This window comes from Athene cunicularia, assembly GCF_003259725.1.
Source record: "Athene cunicularia isolate RWA chromosome Z unlocalized genomic scaffold, athCun1 chrZ_part1, whole genome shotgun sequence".
NCBI lineage: Eukaryota > Metazoa > Chordata > Aves > Strigiformes > Strigidae > Athene > Athene cunicularia.
Genome location: NW_020799142.1, coordinates 3336615 through 3350096, shown reverse-complemented (window position 1 = coordinate 3350096; position 13482 = coordinate 3336615). Strand labels below are relative to the sequence as shown.

At 36.5% G+C, this 13482-nt stretch overlaps 1 long non-coding RNA gene across 1 annotated transcript in view; it reads left to right on the top strand.

The window, feature by feature from the left end:
- The first annotated feature begins 97 nt into the window (after positions 1 to 97).
- LOC113489559 overlaps positions 98 to 13482 on the top strand; it is a 22080-nt gene continuing 8695 nt past the window's right edge. The window contains exons 1-2 of the long non-coding RNA XR_003400053.1: positions 98 to 373; positions 1798 to 1860. This is a non-coding gene — a long non-coding RNA (uncharacterized LOC113489559). The remainder of the gene's footprint in view (positions 374 to 1797; positions 1861 to 13482) is intronic.

Genomic DNA, 13482 nt, shown 5'->3' with positions numbered 1-13482 from the left:
GGGAGCGGGCGGGAGGTAGGGGGAGTGTGTATGTGTAAGGAGGGGACGGGAGGGGAGGGGGGAGAGCTGGCAGGGAGCCAGCTGCCATCAGAATTAGCTCATTGTTCAATACAGGCAGCACTGGCAACCAAAATCCAGCCTGAGAGAGAGGGAGAGAGAGACTTTCCCCCAGCCACCCCCACCCCTTTTTCTTTTTTCTCTAAGGCTGCACTTTGGAAGAGGTGCAGTCATTCTTCCCCACACCCCCTACCCTCTCTCCACTCCCCCAACTATAAATTCCCTTCTGTAGCATGCTGCCCTTTTTTAATCCACATTTGTGTTTCACATCATGTAGAAAGGACAGAAAGTGAGCAGGGAGCGGGGTCTTTTGTCTGTAAGTATATGCAATTCCAATCCACAGAATTTATTTTTTTAAAATTAATTTTCTCTCTCTATCTTTGTTTCTTTTAATTTCCTTTTGTCCTTAGCTGGACTTTGCTGCAGCTTGCCTTTCCCCCTCTCGGTGCACATTTCCAAACAGGCTTTATTAAAGACGATGAGAAAACGTGCAGTATATGTATTTTAACTCTTTGTCTTTATGCTTTAAGGCTGGATTTCTAGGCTGGAGATTTTTCTGCACACATGCAAGGGGAGACGAGAAGTGATTTTCTAAGACTGTTTCCTTTTTTTTTCGCTTTTGCACTCTGCAAACACCAAAATGCATTTTTGCACCTAATGCACTTAGTTTTTTTAGTATGCATGCAAAGGTTTAGAATTGGTTTTTCACCTCTTTTCTTCTCCCTTGTAAAACAAATCTCCCTCTTCTCCACCCTGACACTGGATTCCTCTCAGGCTGCTGGGGTTTATTTTTAGAAAGCAGTCATTCTTGCAACAGCCTCCTGCATTTTTGCATGTGCAGCAGTTAAATTTTGGGTGGTTCTTTTGAGAAAAAAAACCTCAAACCGACAGTATTTTGGTGAACATTTAGTGATGTGCTTGCTTTCAGACGATTCTGTGTACATTAGATACATGAGTTTGCAGTTTTTAAATCCAATATATATGTGTGTGTTTGTGTGTAAACATATGACTCATACCTAATTACATTTCAAACATACACACTGTAGGTGAGAAATATATAATCAATAAAAGAGAACTTTAATTTTTGTCACCTTATGAAAACTGATGAGGTATGTACAAATTCAGTCAATTAACAGTGTGGCAGTTTAAAAGTACCATGTAAACGAGGTATGACCTACTCTTTTTTTCTCTCCCTATTTAAAATAGGGGTGTGTGTGGAATAGAGAGAAAACTGGAGGTTATGTAATGCAGTGCCATTTCCAAAAATACCTACTCTCTGGGCCATTACATTGTGAAAGCCTGACAGTGTTATACTCGTTTCTTGAATGCAAAAACCCCACAGTTTCTAATATGCCAGGGAACAATGGACCACCTTTACAGTAACCATAAGTTGACTTTTTTTGTCCTCTTGACTGATTTTTAGGTGCATTAACCATTAGGTATAGTGCTCTTTAGAGATGTACCAAGTGCTAATAATAGCATAGGGTTCTGCAAATCCAGGTACCAGGGATTCCTTTGTCCTATATATAAGCCTACAGACCACTCAAGTGCAGAGACGCATGATATATGAGTATACGTGTGGTTAGAATAATTTGCCTGACTTTAATCTTGACCACTGAAGCTTATACTTGGCTTACCCACTGTTAGCGCTGGCAAAAAAAAAAAACCCAAAAAACTATTAAATACTGCAACAGTTGGAATTACATTTTTCTCATTTTTAATTTTTTAAATTGTTTTCAGATTGTTCTCCTTGTGCTACTTGAGAGAAACTGCAATCCCAAGACTTAACAGAATCTAAAAATGGTAAGAATTAGTTGTTTTAGCAAAGAATCATCTTTTGTATAAATACAAACCTTATTTCCTGATCCCCAATACTCATTTATAAATATGACCTTTATAAGACATTCTTTTTGAGGCTATGGGGATTTGCCGTACAATGACTGATGTACTGTGAAAACATCCGTATGTTGGATCTTTGATTTTCTTGCATTTTTAAAATAAAAATCTGAAATCCCTCTTTGTGCAGTAAGGCTTATTTAATTGAAACAAGAAGTGTTTAGGTTACTATGAAAAATACACATCATAACATGTAGGAACACATGGAGACAAAACAATATCCAGTAATTTCAGCCCTGCTACCTTCCTCCCAAAAAGAAGAAATAGGTCATTGCACTTAGTGAGGCAGATTTAATGTCAGTCTGTCAGGGAAGTAGATAAGATGCAAACTAAATTTTCCTATTATTTGGTAATTTTTTCAGAAGATTAGCCTTTCTTTGTGATACAAATCTGTTCCAGAAAAAGTGGCTAGGCCTCAGCCTAGCTGAACTTACAGGCACTTAGTTGGACTGTATTGAACAGTATTCAACAATTACCTGTTTCCTTCAGTGCTAATTGTGCTTATATTTTTACTGATTAAAGCCCATTTGTTATACTCTTGAGATACTGATGATGATTAACTGATTTTAAGGATGAAACATTATACATCTAAGTATTCTCTAAATACGGTATTCTCTGAGAAGGACTGTCTCAGAATCAGTGGGACAAATAAAATTGTTTTTTACAGAAAAAGTACATAAAGTAGGCAGAATTGATTTAGATACTGTGTAGTCATATAGCATGCTTGATTGAAGATGCAGCTATCACTGAAGCATGTCTGAATACATGTATTGACATAAATGTGATATATTTTAGGTGATGTTAAATGGGCATGATAATCTCATGGTAAAAAAATCTTAATTTTTATGGGGCAATAGCTTGTCTGAAGTAGCATTGCATAGGCTGTACATTATCATAGATTATTTTACAAAGTGTGAGGTTCTCAGGAACAACCACAATCGGGTTAAATTAATTGCATTAATTATATTATCCTTGTCTAATTCCTTTGGCTTGTTTTGATTTGGGGGAGGAAGAATGATCAAAGGATGTTTAAAATAAGCAAATATGTAACCTCTTATAAAGGCTTTTTTCTTTTTGGCTCTTTGTTTTATAGCATTCCTATCTGCAAAAATAAACTTGCAAATTCTGGAGTTTTAGTCTATTCTGGAACCTACTTTCATCAAAGTGCTTTGCTCATCTGTGTATAAATGAATAGTTGGGGGTGGGGAATTAAAAGGGAAATGATTCACTTAAACTGTGAATAGAAATCATGTTAAAATACATTTTGTTCACATAACTGGAATATTGGATAAGGCAACTGTTTTCCTACCAACACAAAGGTGACAATCAGCCCACATTTTTATATGGTATACAGTCTGTTATGTGCAATATATGCCTATCTATGGAACAAAAGATTATTTTAAGTTTAGTTAGGCATAAAATAGCCACTGATTTTTACCAGCAGATAATTCTGTAAATCTAGCAAGGTTCCTGTAGTAGTCAATGAAGTCAGTTTTGTAAAGCCAATCTCTGGGCCAGAACATAAAACTAACCAAATACAGAAAATAGAATGTGGTAACCCACCTGTCTAGTCCTGTTGTTTTGCCGTGTGACATAAAATGTCATTTGGCTGTTTCTGAAAGACTTTTTTATTAGTTATGTAAAGGCCTAATTCAACTTTTTTGTGACAATCAAAATTTCAGTGTAAGAAAGACAACATTTTGCCCCAACTTGCAAGGTTGCCCTGGTAGAATATCTTTCCCTAGCATCACACATTTTTTCCTCTTACAGCAAATATAGTTTTAAGTCAGACCACTGACAGACTTTGAAGGAGTGGACACTTGTCTTTGGTGTATTTCGTGTATTTATTTGCAAGTGTCACCTTAGCCATTCTAATTTGCAGGAAAAATTCTCCTTTACATACCGACACTTTCTACAGTGAAATACATGATTGTAAAAGTGCTTACGTTTGTTTTCAGTGTAACAACATAGGCAAGTCTACTCTCATTGGTCAGTGAAGATTTAGCTGTTATTTTCACCAGGCTGAGCAAAACCATAAAAAATGGGGAAAGATGGCCTGCTTATTCATTTGCTAAACTGAAAGTTCATAAATTATTTAGTTAAGCTTACAGTAAAATTAAGAGTGACTATAATAAATTTACTGAGTGAGAACAAAGGAATTCTTGGATTAACTTTGCTGTGTTACCTTCTTAGGTTCTTAATGTTCTTATTACATAAAATGTTTCTTAAACTGCAAATAAAAGCAGTGTAAAAGCAAGTAACTTAGCAGGATAGTTTTCAATGCTGCTTCTCCTCATCCTAGACATGAAATTAGGATTTCCACATAAGTGGCTAATTAATCTTTCTTGGAGCTGTATGATAATAACATCAATAATTTAAAGAGAAACAAAGAATAGTGTACTTCCTAGATTTCTTACAGTTTTAACTTATGGACATTTTGAGCCATCTTACACAAGAACACCTGCCATTTGGGGATCTGTCCTTACTTGTGTACAATATATTTGCTCAAATGACAGCCTAAAGGATGAAAGACATTCTTATGTTTATGTGTAACGTATGAAATCCTGAGGTGATTTTAATTGCTTTTTTATTTGAAGTGCTAGAATTTCTGCATACTACCTTCATGGAAAGTACTCTATGTCATAAAATACAAATTCAGATTTTAGTCCTAATTAAGGAAAAAAAATAAAGGATCTAACTAAAACAAAAAAAAAAAGTTTTTAAAATCTATTTGGCCAGTCACTGAAATAAAGGACCTCGTCAGAAGATAGAGAGGAAGTCTTAATCCAGTTTTCTGTGACCTCAAAGAAGACTTTCAGCAAAACCAGAAAAGGCTTTTTTTAAATGCCAGATGTTTGTTTTTAAAGAAAGAAATCAAACGGGCATTCTATGTGACAAACTGGTCTGTTTGTTTGCTTTAAAGCACTCAGGTGTGTCCTTTTCTCCTGCTCACATTGCAGTTAATTTCTGGACTTCAGTTCTGAGAGTTTGCAGTGCAGGTGCTAAGGAATTTAATAACACTACTAAAAGTATGTCAGTAAACAGATTCTTAGTAATATAATTTTGACCTACCTGAAAATAAAAGATACTCTAGAGCAATTTATTAATCTACTTCTGACTTACCATGATCAGATGGCTTTCTTCATAAGCACCAGTAGTGTGGAATCTCTAGACTAGATGTTCTACAGTGTAACTGTGTCATCCCAAAGCCAAAAAGGCCCTGGAAGGACGTAATTTGGACTAAACACTTCCTGCCATGTATCCTTGCCTGGACTGGATCAGTTTTGAGGTTATCCTAACATTTGCATTCTCTGGATTTTACAGACTTACTTAGGGGAAAAAAAGAAAAAATGGAATGATGGCCTTTTGGAGAGAAAACAGTTGGGGGAAAAGCTTTTATTCATTGTCAGAGAGAAAGAAATGTCAACATGCATTTTGTTGAAGAGAAAAAAAATTACCATCCCTTTTACTTTTTTTCAATTCATAGGGAAATGTATAACATCAAGTTAGGTGGAGATACTTATAAGGTAAAGCCTTTATTTAAGATTTCATCCCAGTTTAGCCATCACAAAGCTTTCTCCAGTGAGTTATATGCAGATATCTTTACACATTGAGTAATTTTTTGTGTCTTTAAAATTACTTCACCTTAGATGGAAAAACTGTTCATAACTTTAGGATTATCTATGGAGAGTGGAGCCTGGGATTGGTCTGGGAGAGATAGGCATTATTTTGAATCTTTTCATATGCTCTGAGGAATAAGAAGGACAAGATACTAGGAGGAGACATTATGTCCAGCCTAACACTAGAGACACTCTGGATAAATGCAGCTCCTGTCAGTCATGACAAAACTCATATTTCTTTGCTGATTATTACGAAGTCTGGTACTGGAGCTGGATCTCTTTATGGTAGTTCTGAACTTCACAGGAGCTGTAGGACTATACCAGATCCTGTTCTGTTCATGTGTAGTGATGAGTAGAATTAGTGATGGGTAGAATAGGTCAAGAGAAGTAATTGAGGGGGATGAAAGCTAAGCAGTTTTGGACATCTGAAGGTGTATATTTTGCTCTTTTATTACTTTTAGGTGTTGTGTGTGAAGAGTACATTGGGTTCAGTTTGCACAATACTAGTTGATTCCTTAAAACTTAGGGAGAATTAAAGCTTTTCCAGCTTACAAAATAATTAAGCAGAAATACCAACTCACTTTTTGCAATACTTCTGTGAAGTCAGCTGTTCAACTGTAGAGAAAAAAATCACTTTTACTTGATCATGACTAGAAAAATTTTAAGTGGAGTTTAAAACAAAGTAATTTTTGTCCAGAGCTATAGTTACGGTGGATAGTTCTGTAGTACAGTTCATATGCACATTAAAAGGCAAAATCTCTGTGTATTTGTTTCTATGTAGTCACAAATGCACATGCTCTGGGTGCTAAATTTTGTAACTATGCACTAGCATACTTTATCTGAACAGAACTGTGTTGACACATGTAATTGAAAGTTTACATAATACTTTGCCCAGGACAAATCTTTACTCAACCTTTTCCACAAAGGATGAAATCTTGGAATATCAGAAATAAGACTTAGTATACACTTTGTAATACTACAGTCATTACACTGATTTTTAAGTCTTGGGATCTAAAGCCTTCACCAACAATCTTTTATCTTGTTTTGCATTGGAATACTGCTGCCCCATACCTGAGCTCTGATCTTTGTGTGTATGGCTAAATAGAGAGGAGAGACACTACACTGAATAGCTTTAGAACAACTTCATAAACATAGTTCAGTTGATATCATTGATCGGAACAGGATATTTAAAAAAAAAATTGTATTTTGGTTTTATTTTAAATATTTATTTACCTCATTAAACCATAGTCGTCGAGGTGCAATCTGGAAAGGTGCAAAAATGTTCTTTTCAAATGTTTAATGTAGAATGGTACTATGAATCATTGTTTGAGTGTTACATGAAATTCAATTTAGACTGCTTGTCTGGCAAATTCATGGTAGCACTACTGAATGAATCCCTATATAAATGTTCCTGAGAGGATTCCTGATGTTTCTTTCTGTAAATACTGCATTAAAAAAAAAAAAACAAACAAAACCCAAAACAAAACCCAACCCACTCTTAGAACAGGTAGCATTTTCTCATCCTGCAGGAAGAAATGTTTCTATTAGTTTTGTTAACACTAACCTTATTTGTCTACTAGTGTAGTATACCTGTGTGGGAGTAAGTGGAAAAAAGTTAAAATAAATTTGTGTGTTCTCACTAAAGGTGGTATAAGCTTTAGCTTAATATGTACATTATCAGAAAGAACTTCTAAACATTAGTGCTGTAAGAATTCAGAAGGCACACAATGGCATCATAGAGATGCTCTAGAAGATTAAGTTAGAGAGGAACAAATCTTTCTTCTTGGTTTTAATATCACTATATCTGTGATAAATCTCCATCATGAAAGAGTATGAGTTTAAGAAACTCTGTTCCTGCTGGCAGAAGAAAATCCTGTGGAAATATTGTAAAAGTCCTTACCCTTTATTACTCAGCTAAGTAATTGTATAAGCCAACATGAATGAAACCCAGAAACACTACTTTGCAGGAAAAGTTCTTTTCCTGTGTCTCCTCATTAGATGAGTCCCAAGAACCCACAGATATTTTATTACTTTCAGCTTACAGAACATACATGATATTGCTTGTGTTTTTGTACTTGGAAGTAGCAGTTAAGCTACATTAAATGATACTAGATCCTGGTACTACGGTGACTACAGGTAGATATACCATAATGCTTTCAAGCACCTGTTACAATATCATCAGCTGTGGTCATTACATCTCTCTTAATGAGGTAAATACCAATGTGGTTCTGTCTCCCATTTTGAAGGATACCACTGGGGCTTTTAATACTTGCCTGAAATACTCTGGTTGGGCAAGAGGTTGGCATCTCATAAAGGGAAAGACTTTTGTGGCTGGGCTTTGCAGAACAGCAGCTGCCAGAGGCAGTAAGCTTGCTGCCACTTGAACAACATCACTTGTTGGATTTCTTGTCATCTTTCTGGTGTGTATGAGAAATTCAAACAAAATTGAACAAACCAGTCCAAAGCGGTATATTAAATCTTCTGTAAGTTACTGTATTCAGGCCGTTAGTTTAGAAAATTTGTAGGAAATTGAAAAATGAAACATGTTTTGGAGCTCAGTTTGGTGTATACCCCAAAATTGGAAAGAGGGAAATAGGACACCACACAGAAAAACATTTTTCTGAGTTGTCTCTGTCCTTAGCCTTCAGGATTTCCCCACTGGCCACTGTTCTTGCTGGTCTTTCCCTTTATATCAAGAGGACACTGGGCTAAATGGATTTTTGGTCAGCTTGTGATCATGCTGCTTTTCTTCCTCTTTTACTTCAGTGATTTGTCAGCATGGTCCATGAAACTCCTGAAGAATTTAACTATGCAGTCTTTGGTCCTGAATTTTGCTGCCATGCTGCGGGTTCACCTGTCTTTCTTTGGTCTTGAATTTTGCTGCCATGCTGCGGGTTCACCTGTCTTAGTAACAAAGGATTTGCTTTTGCGTCCTGTTCTGCAGTTATCATTAGGTGTAGATACAAATAGTTATTAATTGAACTTTTCATTATCTTATTGTACTTGAAGAGCAAATTACGAACTCCTATGACTGAAAACTCAAATACTATGTTAATTCTCAAGCTTATTACTATTATTTTTGTGTGTGTGCCTGTTAAGTAAAATAACAAAAGCTACCACTATAGTGCAGAGGCAAACAAAATGAAGTGGAAAAGGTGCTGGCTTGCACTGCATTTTGGGTTTTGTTTTCTGGAGAGCTTGCTTGGTTACTTTAATTTCTGTAATGTCTTACAATTTCAGAGTGCATGCACTGAAATTTATAGTAGTTTGCAGCCATTTTATTGGTTAACAAAACTTTCTATATAATATACATTTGTTTCTTATAATTGTTCTGGAATAATTGCATTTCTTTTTCTTTCAAGGAGTATGATACTCTGGTAATGAGTGTTAAATTAATGAATTCAGAAGTTGGATGAGCATTTATAACAGTGTTCACCACATACCACTTGATTTCTTTTACTGTCCATATGCATGGTAAATATTAACAATGCTTTGCAATGTTTTTTGCATGTTAATTAAGTAAAAAAGCAGCATGAGAAGCACTTGTAGCACACAAGCTAGATTCATCCTGTCTAGTGCATAAAAGTGCAGATTGATCTCTCTGCCTAAAAATTTCATTACACTCAGGTGGTGGTGGGAGGGTTCCTCTCCAGGGAAAAAAAGAGTTATTTTCTATAACTAACCTTGCTCAATCATGTGTGCCAGAAGACAGCTAAAGGTTCTGTTGAGGGTTCTTACAAGCTAAAGAATTTGGCAGGAGTGTGCTGACTCAGACTAGACTATGTTGTGTTTTGACCCTCCCCTACTCCATACTCACTCAGTTTTGGAGGCCAGTAGTCCTGTAACAGACTTGGAAAAATGTGACTGCTCCAAGTGCTTGGTATCTAAGCTGCAGCAAGGGGCTCTGCAGTAGTAGGCTTAAAAGCATATTCTACAAACTTTGCAATCACTCAGATAACTTTCATGTATGTATCATGGGATACTGCAAGTACATATATAGAAGATGCAACCTGTATAGTATGGATGATGACAGGAGTGAGTACTTTGAAGGAGCTGATACAGTCTAGCCAAGGTGGAGACTACATAGCAGCAGAGACTTAAGTGTAACCTGGAAAATAATGCTTTAAGAACAATAACAAAAAAACCCAATGGATGACGATGGGTTTATGTGAGAAGCTTTGAACTTAAAATCTAGAAAAAGCTACTTCCAAAGTCATTTCCTTATGCTGTGTAGAGAAGGAGCAGATGACATCCTATTCTGTGAAACTGACAGAAACTGAAGAAGTGATAAACAAGGACTGCAAAAACCCCTAATGAATAAACTTGCTAATTCATGTGCAGCATGGAGAGGGGAATGCACAGAAAAATATACTTGTCTCATTTAGGCTTTTTCATCTCTATGTGGTTGTGAGTTTGAGTCATCAGATGGGGAGGAATAAAAACCAGCAGTAGTATCTTAACCATGAAAAGGCAGAGCCAGCAAGGGATGCTGATGCACAGAAGCCAAAGACAAGTTCAGGTGTGCAGTTGTCCTCTCATGTTCTACTGATATAGTGCCACGTATTAATTATTGTAATGTATTATATTGTAATGGCAGATAAAGTCTTACCAAAATGGTGGGTCACTTGGAGCAATCCCAGTCAGCAGGAGAATGATTGTATAATTCTTCCATCAGTTCTCTCAAACCATTTATCTACCTTTATCTTCTGTGTGGAACTAACCAAGTGAAATGATTGTAAATGTATTTTTTTACCCCACTGATTTTTGAATGTTCATGCCACTGATGTGGAAAGCAGGACTGATAGAAAAACCTGCAGCCCTAACAGTATACTGAAAACGTGAACACAGATTACTGGGAATAATTGTTGCTGTACGTCAACTGGAGGCTCAGACTTGTGGTGCAGAGTCACACAAAAAAAGCAATCAAGTTCACAAAATTGGCAGGCTAAACCACTAACCTGCTAAACCACATGTTCACAGTATTTTTAAATAATTAAGCTAAGGTAATTAAGTTGCATTTTAACTTGGGCAAGTTGTGGTTTCTGGTGTTTCAATAGGGAAAGCTTCTTCACTGAGCCTGTTTCAGAATCAGCTTATCACAGCAGCAGCATCCCATTTGATCATAAGTACAGCTTCTTAAATATAATAAAGGTTCATCAAAACTTCACTGACTCTTTGATATAAGGAGTAACGATGAACACTCTTCATGTAGCCCTGTCATTGCCCTCTCCAGAAGATTCAGAAGATGAAGCTGATTGGTAGCAGATTGCCACTGAACTAAACTCTTGAGAAGCAGCAACCATTCAGCTGACAGTTGCTGCATGTATTAAATCCTGTGTGCTATGTTTGGAACATGGTGGACATTAATATTATATGAATTCATAATGTTCCCCTCACAGTGTTAAAAATAAACTACTTCAAATGGGAGCATTAGTTTACCACTCGCACTGAAATAAATGCATTGTTTCTAGCACAAGCTTTCCTTCCAGTTTTGTTGAAAATGAATTGTTTTTTTAACAGAATTATTTATTTGGTGTTCAGATAGTGGTGCACTAAGATTTTCCATTTATGCACCTGGATTGTGATGGTGGGCTGTTGGTGACAAAGAGAACTTTTTATTAAAGGGGAAGACATTTGGGGGATTGAGAAGTACATGGTAGAATGTACTGGGAAAAGTGACTACAGCTCAAACCAGCTGGTAACTACAGAAGTTTTTAAAAACTGCAAAGTTGTAACTGTTTTAATTTAGCAGGCAACTATGTTACAAATTTTTGCAAAAGAAATTGCATCAGGACTCAATTTCAAAAGAAAATTTGCTAGACACTTTCAGTGATGCTGAGACCAGCTTCAAAGGAAATATCTGCAACTTTTCCTCTAGGAGCCTTAATACTATTGTGTCATTGCAATACAGAGCAATGGTGGTGCAAAATCCTTGAACTACTTCAAAGAAATATAGATAGAGAAATGAGCAGCAGCTATGCAGCTCACCCTCCATAGAGTGGTAGGAGAATAGCCTCTCCCCCTTCTGTTGTAGGCACTACAGACACACAGGACCCTCAGTCCTCACAACTGCACAAGTATAGTTGTGGTGCTGTGGAAGGGAAGAGCATGTCCCTTTTCCCCTTCTCTTCAGCGTGTACTTCTACCATTTTACTCCTGTGTTCCGCAGCACATAGCCTTATATTATATGTCTGCTGTTAGACTGCTAATCCATATAGTAAAGCTTCTATTTTTTCTTTTATTTTTCTTTTTTCCTAGGTAGGCTAGTGCAGAATTATTAGAGATGGTCAGCTTTTTTTCAGAATTAGGTATTTCTAGAGTCCTTGTCATCATTTACTTTTTGATTTCATCTCCCTCCTCACCCAGTTCATCTATATGATAAAGAAGTTATCTGAAACTTCTCAAAATGAGGTTGCTGATGTACTCAAAGCATCTGGTCCTTTTCATTAAGCTTGTAGTTTGGAAATCCAAACTGCAGTTGAACTCAACACTTCCAGATCTTGAATGAGACTTGATGATCAACAGGAATTCAGTTGTGGTCCACATGAGAAAAAAAAACCAAAACCAAACCTCTGGGTGCTTTCTTACCTGTTTATTAACTATAAAAACCTTGTGAACGCTTAACAGGAGTGTGCTCATTTTACTAAGTTTAACATGCCTTAAGTCTGGGGTTTTTTCCCTCTTGATGGAGGTGTCTGCATGTAATCTGAGTGGATGTGTCTGAATCTGTATTTAGTGAGTAGGAATGAAAAGTGGATATCAAGAAACTAACTAGCATTTTGGTGTGACATACAGTAGATTTAGTCCAGATCTGTTAAAACTATTTTATGTATCAGTTTTAAAGCTGGGCAAAACTATGTGCTCCCCTACTATTGCTCTTAAAGAGGACATGACTTAAAATGGAAGAATAGGCATTCGAGTTTTGAAATGCTGGCTAAAAAGAGCCTTTCCAATAGGAAAGAAGTTTCTCAGTTTGTTGGGCAGAGGAGAAAAGAATAAAAAAAAAAAAAAAAAGTAGCAGTAAGTAATTCTGAGGCTGGAGGCTTTAACAGACAGTAAATAAATCGTGTATTTATTTCCCTCCAACTTTGCTTTTTCTGAGTTTTAATTTTTATTATTAGTATCTTTTTAAGAGAGTGGAGGCTGAAGAATTGAAAACATATTCTTCATAGATCATAATTCTCTATTTCAAGTTGGCCTTGATGTTCCGGGCAGAATTGCTTGTTGCTGTAGAACACTCTCAGACAGCACTTCCTAGATCAGTGAGTTTCTTTCCCCCTGACTTCTCAAAGCAGGAGTGAATGGTTTTGTGTATCACATGTTCTGCCAGGAAGGCACGCTTCCAAGGGTAGTAGAGCTGTTAGTCACATGTTCAGGGTTGATCCACTGGTAATTTATGGATTAAGTTTACTAGCTTGATTTTTTTCCTAATGATTATCAGATACTGAGGCTATCAACTTAAGACAGCATATGACTCATGCATTGTATAGACTTGCAGTAGCATTAGTTTTCAGTCCATCCTAAAGTTCACTAATTCTGTTCTGAATCCTGATACTTTGGTTATTTAAACCAGACCTGTACTTGCATAATAGTCACACAGGAAGTACTAAGAAATGAAAATATGATGTGTATCAATGAAGCATTTATTTAGAAGTGTTTGCCTCATGCTAACAGCTGGAATGTTGTAAGCCTTGCATGTGATGGAGCATTGCATTGCACTTTTTCTATAGCTCATCTTGCTTGCAACATTAATCAGTTGTTTTGAGCTGCTGTAATTGACTTAAGAGTTCTTGCTGTGTTTTTGTAACACAGTAGTTACAGGCGTATTTGAACATCTAAGTAGTTTCTGCATTTTATAAAGCATGTAGCATGGTGTAACATCCTTCTCTCCCCGAGTGCCCCCCCCCCC